The sequence below is a fragment of the Sarcophilus harrisii genome, chromosome 3 (genome assembly GCF_902635505.1).
Source record: "Sarcophilus harrisii chromosome 3, mSarHar1.11, whole genome shotgun sequence".
Classification (NCBI taxonomy): Eukaryota; Metazoa; Chordata; class Mammalia; order Dasyuromorphia; family Dasyuridae; genus Sarcophilus; species Sarcophilus harrisii.
Genome location: NC_045428.1, coordinates 162,223,151 through 162,233,628, shown reverse-complemented (window position 1 = coordinate 162,233,628; position 10,478 = coordinate 162,223,151).

Sequence of the window (10,478 nt, the reverse complement as noted above, 5' to 3'; positions counted from 1 at the left end):
AAAAAAAAATTAAAAGCCAATAAATCAAGCCCAATTCATAGTTTTTACCCACTTCTCAGGCACAAATGCTCTCAATGAAAATTTAATAATCACTCTCCTAATCAAGTGAGTTTCAGTAACTTCTGCTGGCAGCCTCATTTCTTTTAAGGCACAGCTCAATCATATATATATCTGTTACACCTTAGACTTCACTGAAGCAGTTACTCTCACTGTCATGTTTGAGGGACTTGTGTTTCTTGCATGGTTATGCTGTCAGGCTCAACTTTCTGGCTGGGACTGAAGGCTCAGATCTTAATAATGATCCCAGTAAATAACTCTTTAGGCCACATACCCCAGTTATAAGTATTCCTGTAATGTTCCTATATTCTGCTTAAACCCTACTAGTGGACATTTCTAATTTCTATTTTCTAACATGGGTTCTATATGAATTCTGTGCATACATGCATACTGTTAATTATTCCTTTCTGGATTTGCATGCTTTGGGAGAGCTAATCTCAGAACAGCTACTTCCCAGTGGAATCCACAAAACACTGAAAGGATATTCTAGAGAAGGAGAAAAGAAATATTCAGCAGAAGTTGGGGTTAATTAACACTCTGCTTTCTAAACCTTCCCTTGGTTTAGGCAAAAGTTTAGCAATGGCATTCAATATTTCACAAGTTCTTACGATGTCTTCCTGTCCATACAACTAAGCAATCAGGCTGTGGTGCTTAAGAGAGCCAGCCTCCAAACCAAGAAGACCTGGATCTGACGGATTATTTGTTCTTTGTCCCCAAAGAGGACCATGACATTAGGGAGGTGATTCCATGATATGCAAGTGAATTGGATTTGAGTGCCTCACGTTCCCCTCCAGAGCCATCGGGGTCCAAAGGCAAGATATAGATCAAGATGACTGGAGATAACCCTGAATGAAATGGGAGACCTTGGCCATTGTAAACTAAGATCTTCAACAGGTCTTAGTTTGACTGAGGCCATACTCATTCAATGATTAAGACTAGGATAGCAATTGAGGCAAAGAATCTCCTCTTTAGCTTAGCCCCAAAAATCTAAATAAATAAATGAATGTGACCAAGAAGAGCAAGAAGACCTTTCCTTGCCCTACTCCAGAGGCGTCAAATTCAAATAGAAACGGATCTCTGTGGGCCACATATTAATTTAGAAAATTACAAATTATCATTATCTGTGTTATATTTTTAAAATTTATTTTGTTAAATATCTCTCAGTTACTTTTTTTCCTCAGTTACATTTTAATCTGGTTCAGGCTCATTTGTAAGAGCATGGGAAAGGAGTTTGACACCTCTGTTACAGACAGACCTAAGACTGTTATTTAAGTGGCTAAGATGGTTCTGAACTGCACAGGTAAAAAGATTTGCCTAAATCATTGAAAATACAAATCTAATCCACACCCTTATCCCTATTGTTGTAGTCTAGAAATTATCTAGAAATAACAGAATCAAATGTTCTGTGTTATCCCTTCTTCCCCTCCCTACCTATTAGTATTCTGTTTGATTTGGCTGCTGGTGAGAACTGAGCTTTTAGTTTGTATTTTCTGGATGGAAGCTTTCCTTACTGGCTCCTCTCTACTACTTTAATAATCAGGTTTTTTTCCATTTCACCTTTGTAGGAATTTTAAGACCAGAGGACTTCATTTAGTGAACCGATTTAGAAAAGTTCTAGGCTACCCCACCCCATCAACTTCCCCAACCTAGCTTACCCTCTCAATGGCCTTGAAATCAGTAAAAATGCCCTTCTTTCTCCTCTGGCTCAGCTGGTCGCCTCTACCATTTTGGCTTGCTTCCAGTGTTCAGCTGTTTTATCAGATGTATCTGGATCAAATATTGGGAAGGTAGAAAGACTGGGGGAAATAAGGACTCACATAAGGCACAACTTGAGTTTAACTAAGTGATTAGTGGTGGTATTTGGAGGACTGAGTAATTATGCTTCCCTTTCCTGCCCCTTTGTTGTTGTGCTTCCCTTATCTTTTACCCCAAATGTTTTACCACCAAAAGAATCATTTTCTTAGGTAAAATCACAAAGGCTCACTAGATGTGCTTGTGGAGGTGGGGTGATGGTTAGAAGGTTAGGGGAGTTTTCACCATCATTCTTCCATTATCAGGAATTCACTGGTCCTATTAGCTAATTTGGTCACGTGTGGAAGGAGGGAAAGACAATGAGGTGCTTTGGAAAGTAATTTTTCTTGATAACTGATCTGTGTGATAGGAGCGGGATTGAGGAGGAAGACTATTTTCTGTGACTGACCAGTGGATTTCCTAGGGACACTCCAAAGAAACCTCTAAAACAAGTGGGCCTGGGGGATGCAGGAGATATAGTTGGCTGGCCAAGGAAGAAAAAAAAGGAGCTTTTCCTGGAGAAGTTTTGTTAGGAGAGGTGGCCCTGAAAAGAGAGATACTTAAAAAAACCCCAACCCCAACCAAAAAACTGCAAAGTTGTGAGATCCTGAGAAGATAAATCTCCACAATGGATTTTTTCCTTCTCAGATAGAATACATTTCTCTTTCCAACCTTGAGTCAAGGTGAATATCTATACAGCTGAGAAGATCACCATAAAGAACTTATCCTGTCTGTGTATCAATTAACTCCAATTTTTGTTTATGTCTCACTATAGATTATAGACTGAAGGTGATTTCATTGGCATGACGTAGAGGGAGAAGTTTGCTTTTCTGACTTGGAAAGAAACTGGGAATACTTCTAAGAAGAAGGCTGATCTGGATCTTGATAGATTTTTCAGCTTAACTGTGAAAATATTATCTCGGGGAGAAGTTGCTAATACAATGCTTTTTTCCCATGGAAAGAGACTGGAGAAGCTATTATACCCAACTGCCCCTATTCAATAGATGAGGAAACTGAGACACAGTGACATTAAAGCATTTGCCCAGCATCGCTGAGTTGGCAAATACTGGAGGTGGGATTTTAACCCACATCTTCCTTCTTGGGTTCTATCCTATCTAGTATTATCCAGCACACTATTCTGTGATCACAGATTCACCTATTTTAGCCTTGGCTTTTTTATCTGTCAAGTGAAGAGGTTGGGCTAGATCAAAAATTTTTATTTTTTGTAAAACAAACAAACCAATTTTGCATTTATTTAAATATGACTTCCTTAGTAGTCCTATGTATTTCATGCATTTTAAAAAATGTTATTTTGAGAAGGGGACAGATGAGGCCATGACTTGTTGGACCTCATCAGGACCATAAGTTTCACTAGACTGCTAAAGGCATGAAAAAGATTAAGAACCTCTGGATGAGATGACTTCTGGAGTCTCTTCTGACTCTCAATTTTGTATAGTTTCTCTGTTTCTGTTATCTATTAAGCAAGCATTTATTAAGTGCCCATTGAGGACCAGTGAAGAAACCCCATCCCATTTAGAAACCTGATCCTGCTTCCCTGGGGCTCAGCTTGGCTGTTAGGAGAAGTGGTTATTTCCAACTTCTGCTGGGACATTCAGTTTCAAAGGACATATGAAACTGTGACAACAGAAGCCTGTCTTGTGTGTACATCTTCTTAGCAAGGAAGTCCTTCAGTCTTCTGGGACATGGGAGTTGTTAAGTGGGGTTGGAGAGAAGATTAATTACTTTCAGACAGGATTCCTTATAACAGAGAAGAGTGTGCAGATAAATTACTGAATGAGACTTCTTTTGGGTTTTGTATTTTGATTTCGATTTTGTGTTATCTGTGAATCCATCTGGGTAGAGAGCTCTTAGTGGGAGAGCTCCATAATGGAATTGGGAGAATTGGGTGCCTAGGGTATTGAATGATTAGGATGCTTCAGAAGGGCTCTCTCCTCTCTCCAAGGTCACTTCTTATCTTAGTGCCTCTCATAGAATGCAATATGTGCCAAAAAACCTATAAGAATAAGTGTGTTGGATTTGGAGTAAGGATAGACCTGGGTATAATTCTTGGCTCAGATCCCTATTTGCCATATGACTGTAAGCAAGTCACTTGGTGTCTCAGAGTCACAGTTTCATTTTGTGTAAAATTAAAAGGCTAGCTAGCATTGATGATACTTTAAGTTCCCTTCCAACTCTTTATGATCCTTTGATTTTTTATCCTTTGATCTTTTCAAATATATCCTCACATTCTTCTTTCTAAGCCTAAGGCGTCTTGTTCTTCAACCCTCTAGTAAGATGGCATTCACAGATTAGAGATTTCACAGGCACTCACACCTAACATCTGTAGGATTTTGCTCAATATTGAAACTTGGTGGTTAAGTTAGATTTGAGTTTAATTTTTTTTTTCTCTTCCTCTTTAATTTACTTAAGACATTTTTTAAAAAGTCATTTTTCAAGTCAAATGAGTTGCCTCTGGTGAAAAATTCTTTGTCTAGAGACTCATTTGCCAGGAAGGTGACAAATTAATGAGTGCAAGACAGAGCTAGGGGTTGGGCAATACATATTGACAACCTTTTGAATTTATATATGTATACTCCTCTTTTCTGTTTGGATGTTTCTTTTTTTTTCCCTAAAAAGCATTTTATTTTTCCAAATACATGTAAAGATAGTTTTCAACATTCATTTTTGTAAGACCTTGTTTTCCAAAATTTTCTCCTTCCTTTTTACCTTCCCCTTCCCTAAGACAGCAAGCAATCTGATACAGGTTAAATATGTACAATCCTTTTAAACATATTTCCATATTTGTTATGTTGTGCAAGAAAAACCAGACCAAAGGGGGAAAAAAAATCACAAGAAAGAAAAACAATTGTTGAAAAGAGCCGAGTCCATCACAGCTGATTATCACATAATCTCGGTGTTACTGTGTACAATATTCTCCTGGTTTTGCTCGCTTCACTCAACATCAGTTCATGTAAAGCTTTCCAGGCTTTTCTGAAATCATCTGCTCATCATTTCTTATAGAACAACAATATTCCATTACCTATGTATATATAATTTATTCATCCATTCCCCAACTGATGGGCAACAAAAACAATCCCCAAAGAGCCCAGGTGACTTTCATGTTCCAATTAGGAGTGCATGGATATACATACACATCTGTATTGTAATATATTCAGTAAAAGAAATAGAATGCTGCCTTTCTACCTGCATGGGTATACTCCAGTGGACAGAGGGCTGGCTTAGGAGTTAGAAACAGATTAATCAACACTCCCATCTCCCAACTACAGGTATTTTCACTGGCTCTGCCTCATGTATGGAATGTTCTCCCTCTTTATCTCTGCTTCCTGGCTTCCCTGCCTGCCTTCTAGTGCCAGTTAAAATCCTGCCTTTCAGAGGAAGCCTTTTTTTAGATCTCTCCTAATTCTGGATCTCTCTTAATAGTCTATTATTGTTAAATGGGCCCTTCCTTCTGTTGATTATTTCCAATTCATTCTGTATATAATTAGTCTGCACATAGTTCTTTATGTATTATTTCCCTCATTAAACTGTGAGTGCCTCGAGAATAGGGGTTATCTTGCTTTTCCTTGTATTTTCAGGGTTTAACACAGTGCCTGACACTAGTAAGCACTTAATAAATGGTGGTGGGTTTTGGTTGGTTTTATTTTATTTTATTTTTGATATATCAAGTGCCTCCTAAGTGTTTAGTGCTTTCTTAGGCTCTGAGAATTACTCTTAAATGAAATATCTTCTGGACAGTCACATAAAAACTTATTTATATTTGAATATATTCAAGTCAAATAGGTGCTACATCTAGGAGTGTATAAGGCTATATAAATATCTATAATAACTAACATTTATTCACTTAAGGGTTACAAAGTACTTTATAAATATCTCATTTTACCCTCACAACCACTCTAGAAGGTAAGTGCTATTATTATACACATTTTATAGGTTAGGAAAACGAATCAGAAAGTGGTTAAATGACATGCTCAGGATCACACAGCAGGTAAGGATCTAAGATCAGATTAAAATCCATGGATTCCTTATTCCAGATTCAGCAATCTATCCATAGCAAATCTAGCTGCTAAATATATATATACATCTATTCCAAGAAGACTTGGGATCAGGGTGTAACTCTGACACTTTAATTCTGTGATCCTCTGCTAGTCACTTAATCTCTAAGTGTCCCAGGTAAGTCTCAGAGATTTATTCATATTCAGATCTGTGGAAGGATTTCTTTACACCCAAGTCTATAACAAATCACCCCTACAATCCATATATGCACATATATCCAAATAGATGTGTATGATGAATACACTGTGTTTATATAAAATATCCCCAAAGTAGCAAAAATGCTACTAATTAGCTGTCATTTAATATTTGCCTCAGTTTCCTCATCTATAAAATGATCTGGAGAAGAAAATGGCAAACCACTCCAGTACCTTTGCCAAGACACAACTGAGTCGACAACAACAACATGTGGAAAAAAACAGGACCTGGCCTCCAGGAGGTCCCAGTCTAAAATTTTTGTATGGCCAGTGCCTAGTACAAAGCTTCTAAAAACTTAAATGCTTACTGATTGGCTAATTTGTATATTCTCTTATTTTTTTTCTCCCCCACTTTCCAACTATTTACAAGGCATTTTAATTTTGTCCCATAAATTTCAGTGTAGTCTCTTCATTCCCTGTGGAAAGACATATTTTGTACAGACCCGAGATTTTATCAGTGCCAGTAAATTCTTGATGTGGAGATTAGCCGTTTATTTGCAATTTATGTAATCTGGAGAGCAGCCTAGGCACAGACAAATTAAAAGACTTGCCCAGGGTCACACACAAAAGAGACAGAATTTGAATTCTGTTTTATCTTGCTTCGGCCACAATGACTTTCATTATGTATATAGCAGATACTTAACATACGTCTTTGGATTGAGTCACACTGGCATAGAGCGCTAATACATTCTCCCCTTCCCCCTTCTCTTCCTTCTAAGAAGCTTCCCTCTTTCTGAAAAAGGACCAGAAGGGAAGCCCCATCATTAGTTGTGTTCCTCTGACCATAGATTATTACTCTGTAAATGAGTGCTCAGATGAGCTCTTTTCCCTTCAACATCTCACTCTCTATAACCTATGTTCCTAATTGATTGTTTGTACTGGATATTTTTAGCTTGGCAGTTTTCCTGAATTTTTCCCACTGGAACAAGCCGAAAATTTCTCTCTACTGCAGTATAGATATTTTCAGAGAGAGAGAGAGAAATGACTTTCCCTAAGTATTCCTAGAGCCCATTTGCCTAGGATGAAGGCTCTGCATCCCTCAAATTCAGGGAACATAGTACAGTGGAAAATACTGAAGCTGGAATCAGAGGTGTAGGGTTCACTTGTCAACTCTATTATTGGCAACTTTAGGCCTCAGTTTCCTCACCTGCAAAATGAGGATATTTAACTGCATGACATTTGTAATCCTGAGGTATTTACCTTCTCTTTCCTTTTACTATCTCTGTGTCCTCCCTCCCTCCCTGGGCTAAAATAAATTCACTTCATCACTCCCAAGAAATCAATGGCTCAAGTCTTTCCCTCCTCTCTCCCCCCTTTTCTCCCAACCTGTTTTAGGTCTTCAGAGGTTGGCTAGATCAAGCCAAAAAGCATTTATTAAGTGCCTACTCTGTGCTGGATAAGGGCTAAGTGGGTGCAGGAAATAAAATACTGGGTCTAAAGTCAGAAAGACTGATCTTAAGTATCTGAGGTCAAATTTGAATTCAGGAAGATGACTCCAGATCTGACACTCTGTCCCCTTGCACCACCTGGATGCTATGTTATTTACAATATGCTTTTCAAGTATAATAAATTTAAGATGTAACTTTCAAAATTTTGGGGCTTGTCTTATACATACATTTCAATAGTACCTTCTTTTGTATACCTGCTCTACCTTTCATCATTCCAACAGGGGTCCTCAAACTTTTTAAATAGGGGGCCAGTTCACTGTCCCTCAGACTGTTGGAGGGCCGGACTATAGTAAAAACAAAAACTTTGTTTAGTTGGGCCTTTAAATAAAGAAACTTCATAGCCCTGGGTGAGGGGGATAATCGTCCTCAGCTGTTGCATCTGGCTGGTGGGCTGTAGTTTGAGGACTCCTGTTAGCATATCTGTTGCTGCAGCATCTTGGGTTAGCATCATTCAGTAGACTTCATTGATGGTTTTGTAAAATGGATTTGGGAGACAGAGGTGATTCCAATTTTAGAATTCACCCAGCTTTTTTAGTCAGGGCTAACTAACACTCCCAGGTCTTTTCTTGAGTGTTGAGATGCTATTCTAGCAAAATTTCATATACTCAAAAACATAGGAGGACCAGAAAGACCTGTCTTTTGGATGCCAGATTCAGAGTTTAGAAAATTTTTAATGGGAAATCTCTAATCTAAGGATTCTTCATCTGGGGTTTATAAACTTGTTTCCCCCTGCACCAGTATTTTTAAAATAGTATTTTATTTTCCCAACTACATGGAAAGATAGTTTTCAACATTCCACCTTTGTGAAATTTTGTGTTCCAATTTTTTCTCCCTCTCCCCCCCCAAGACAGTAGGCAATCCAATATAGTTTAAAAGTACAATTCTTATGAACTTGTTTTTTTTTTTTTTTTTTTTATTTTTTATTTATTTATTTTTTTAACAATTGCCAAACCTCTTGTTCCAATTTTTCACCTCTTATCCCCCAAACTCCCCCAGATGGCAGAATGACAGTGATGTTAAATATAATTAAATATAAATTAGATAACAAATTACATGACAAACGTTTTTGTTGTACAAAAAGAATCAGACTTGAAATATTGTACAATTAGTTGGAAGGAAATCAAAATGCAGGTGGGGAAAATATGGGGACTAGGAATTCAATGTAAGGTTTTTATCATCCCAGAGTTCTTTCTCTGGGCGGGGCTGGTTCGTTATTACTGCCCATTGGAAAGATTTGGTTGATTTGTGAGGATGGCCTGGTCCATCAGAACTGGTCATCAATAGTATTGTTGTTAAGTTATAATGATCTCCTGGCCTGTATTCTTCCGATCAGTTTGTGTAAGTCTTCCAGGCCTTTTCTGAAATCATCCGTTGGTCTTTTTTTTTTTTTTTATTTAATGTTTTTATTTACAGGATTTATACATGGGTAACTTTAAGATTAAAATTTTCAAATTTTGTTCCAAATTTTTCACCTCTTACCCTTTATCCCACCCTCCCTAGATGGAGGATGAAGTAGATAAAATATATTAAAAATAACTTGATAAAATAAGTATACATGACTAAAGATTTTTGTACAAAAAGAATAGACTTGAAATATTGTAAATTAGCTTGTAAGGAATTAAAAATGCAGGGATAAATATAGGGATTAATTCAAGTAATGGTTTTTAGTCATTTCCCCAGAATTTTTTTCTGGGCATAGCTAGTTCAGTTCATTACTGCCCATTAGAAATGATTTGGTTGATCTTTGTTGAGGATGGCCTGGTCCATCAGAACTGGTCATATCTAGTATTTTGTTGAAGTTATAAATCTCCTTCCGCTATTTACCCAGCATCAGTTCGGGTAAATCTCCAGGCCTTTCTGAAATCATCCTAAGGCTTTCTAAGAACAATAATATTCCATTTTATATGCCACTTTATTCAGCTTTCTCCAACTGATGGGCATCCACTAGTTTCCAGTTTCTGTTACTACAAAGAGGGTCCACAAAATTGTTGCAATACAGGTCCCTTTCCATTCTTTAGTATTCTTTGGGGTATAAGCCCAAGTAAATCTGGATGAAGGGTATGCAGTTTGATAACTTTTTGAGCATAGTTCCAAACTACTTCTCCAGAATGGTTGGGATTCGCCACAACCCACCAAAATGATCAAGTCCCAGTTTTCCACATCCCCTCCAAAATCATATTTTTTTTCCTGTCATCTTAGCCAATCTGACAGGTGTGTAGTGGTATCTTAGAGTTGTCTTAATTTGCATTTCTCTGATTAATAATGACTTGTAGCATCTTTTCATATGACTAGAAATATGAACTTGTTTTTAAAAAAATGTTTCGTTCAGTTATGACCTGCTCCTTCAGGACCCCATTTAGGGTTTTCTGGGGAGAGGTATTGGAGTGGTTTGCTATTTTCCAGCTCATTTCACAGATGAAGAAACTGAGGCAAACAGGATTATGTCCAGGGTCACACAGTTACTAAGTGAGGGCAGATTTGAATTCAGGAAGATGAGTCTTCCGGACTTCAGGTTCAGGACTCTTATTCATTATAACATTTATCTACAATACTTTCTCTCGGTATTTTATATATTTAAAAGCTTTAATCTGAGAAGGGGTCCATAGGCTTCAGCAAACAGAAACAAAAAAGTAAGGACTTCTGATCTAACAGTTACTTTTAAAGTGGCATAAATTTGCAACTTTGGGTCAGTAGGATTTTATTGTTTTAAGTTTACATTTTGTGGTCCAACCTTTTTTTTTTTCTCATTAGAAGTTGAAACAATTTTGATCTTGTGCTTCTGACTTTATCTACACCAGCTTTAAGATTGAAGACTACATTCTGAATAGAACACTATTCCCATTAACTGTGAACCAAGTCAAATTAACAAGCATTTTATAAGCACCATTTTTGTACTGGGATATGTACTAAGAGC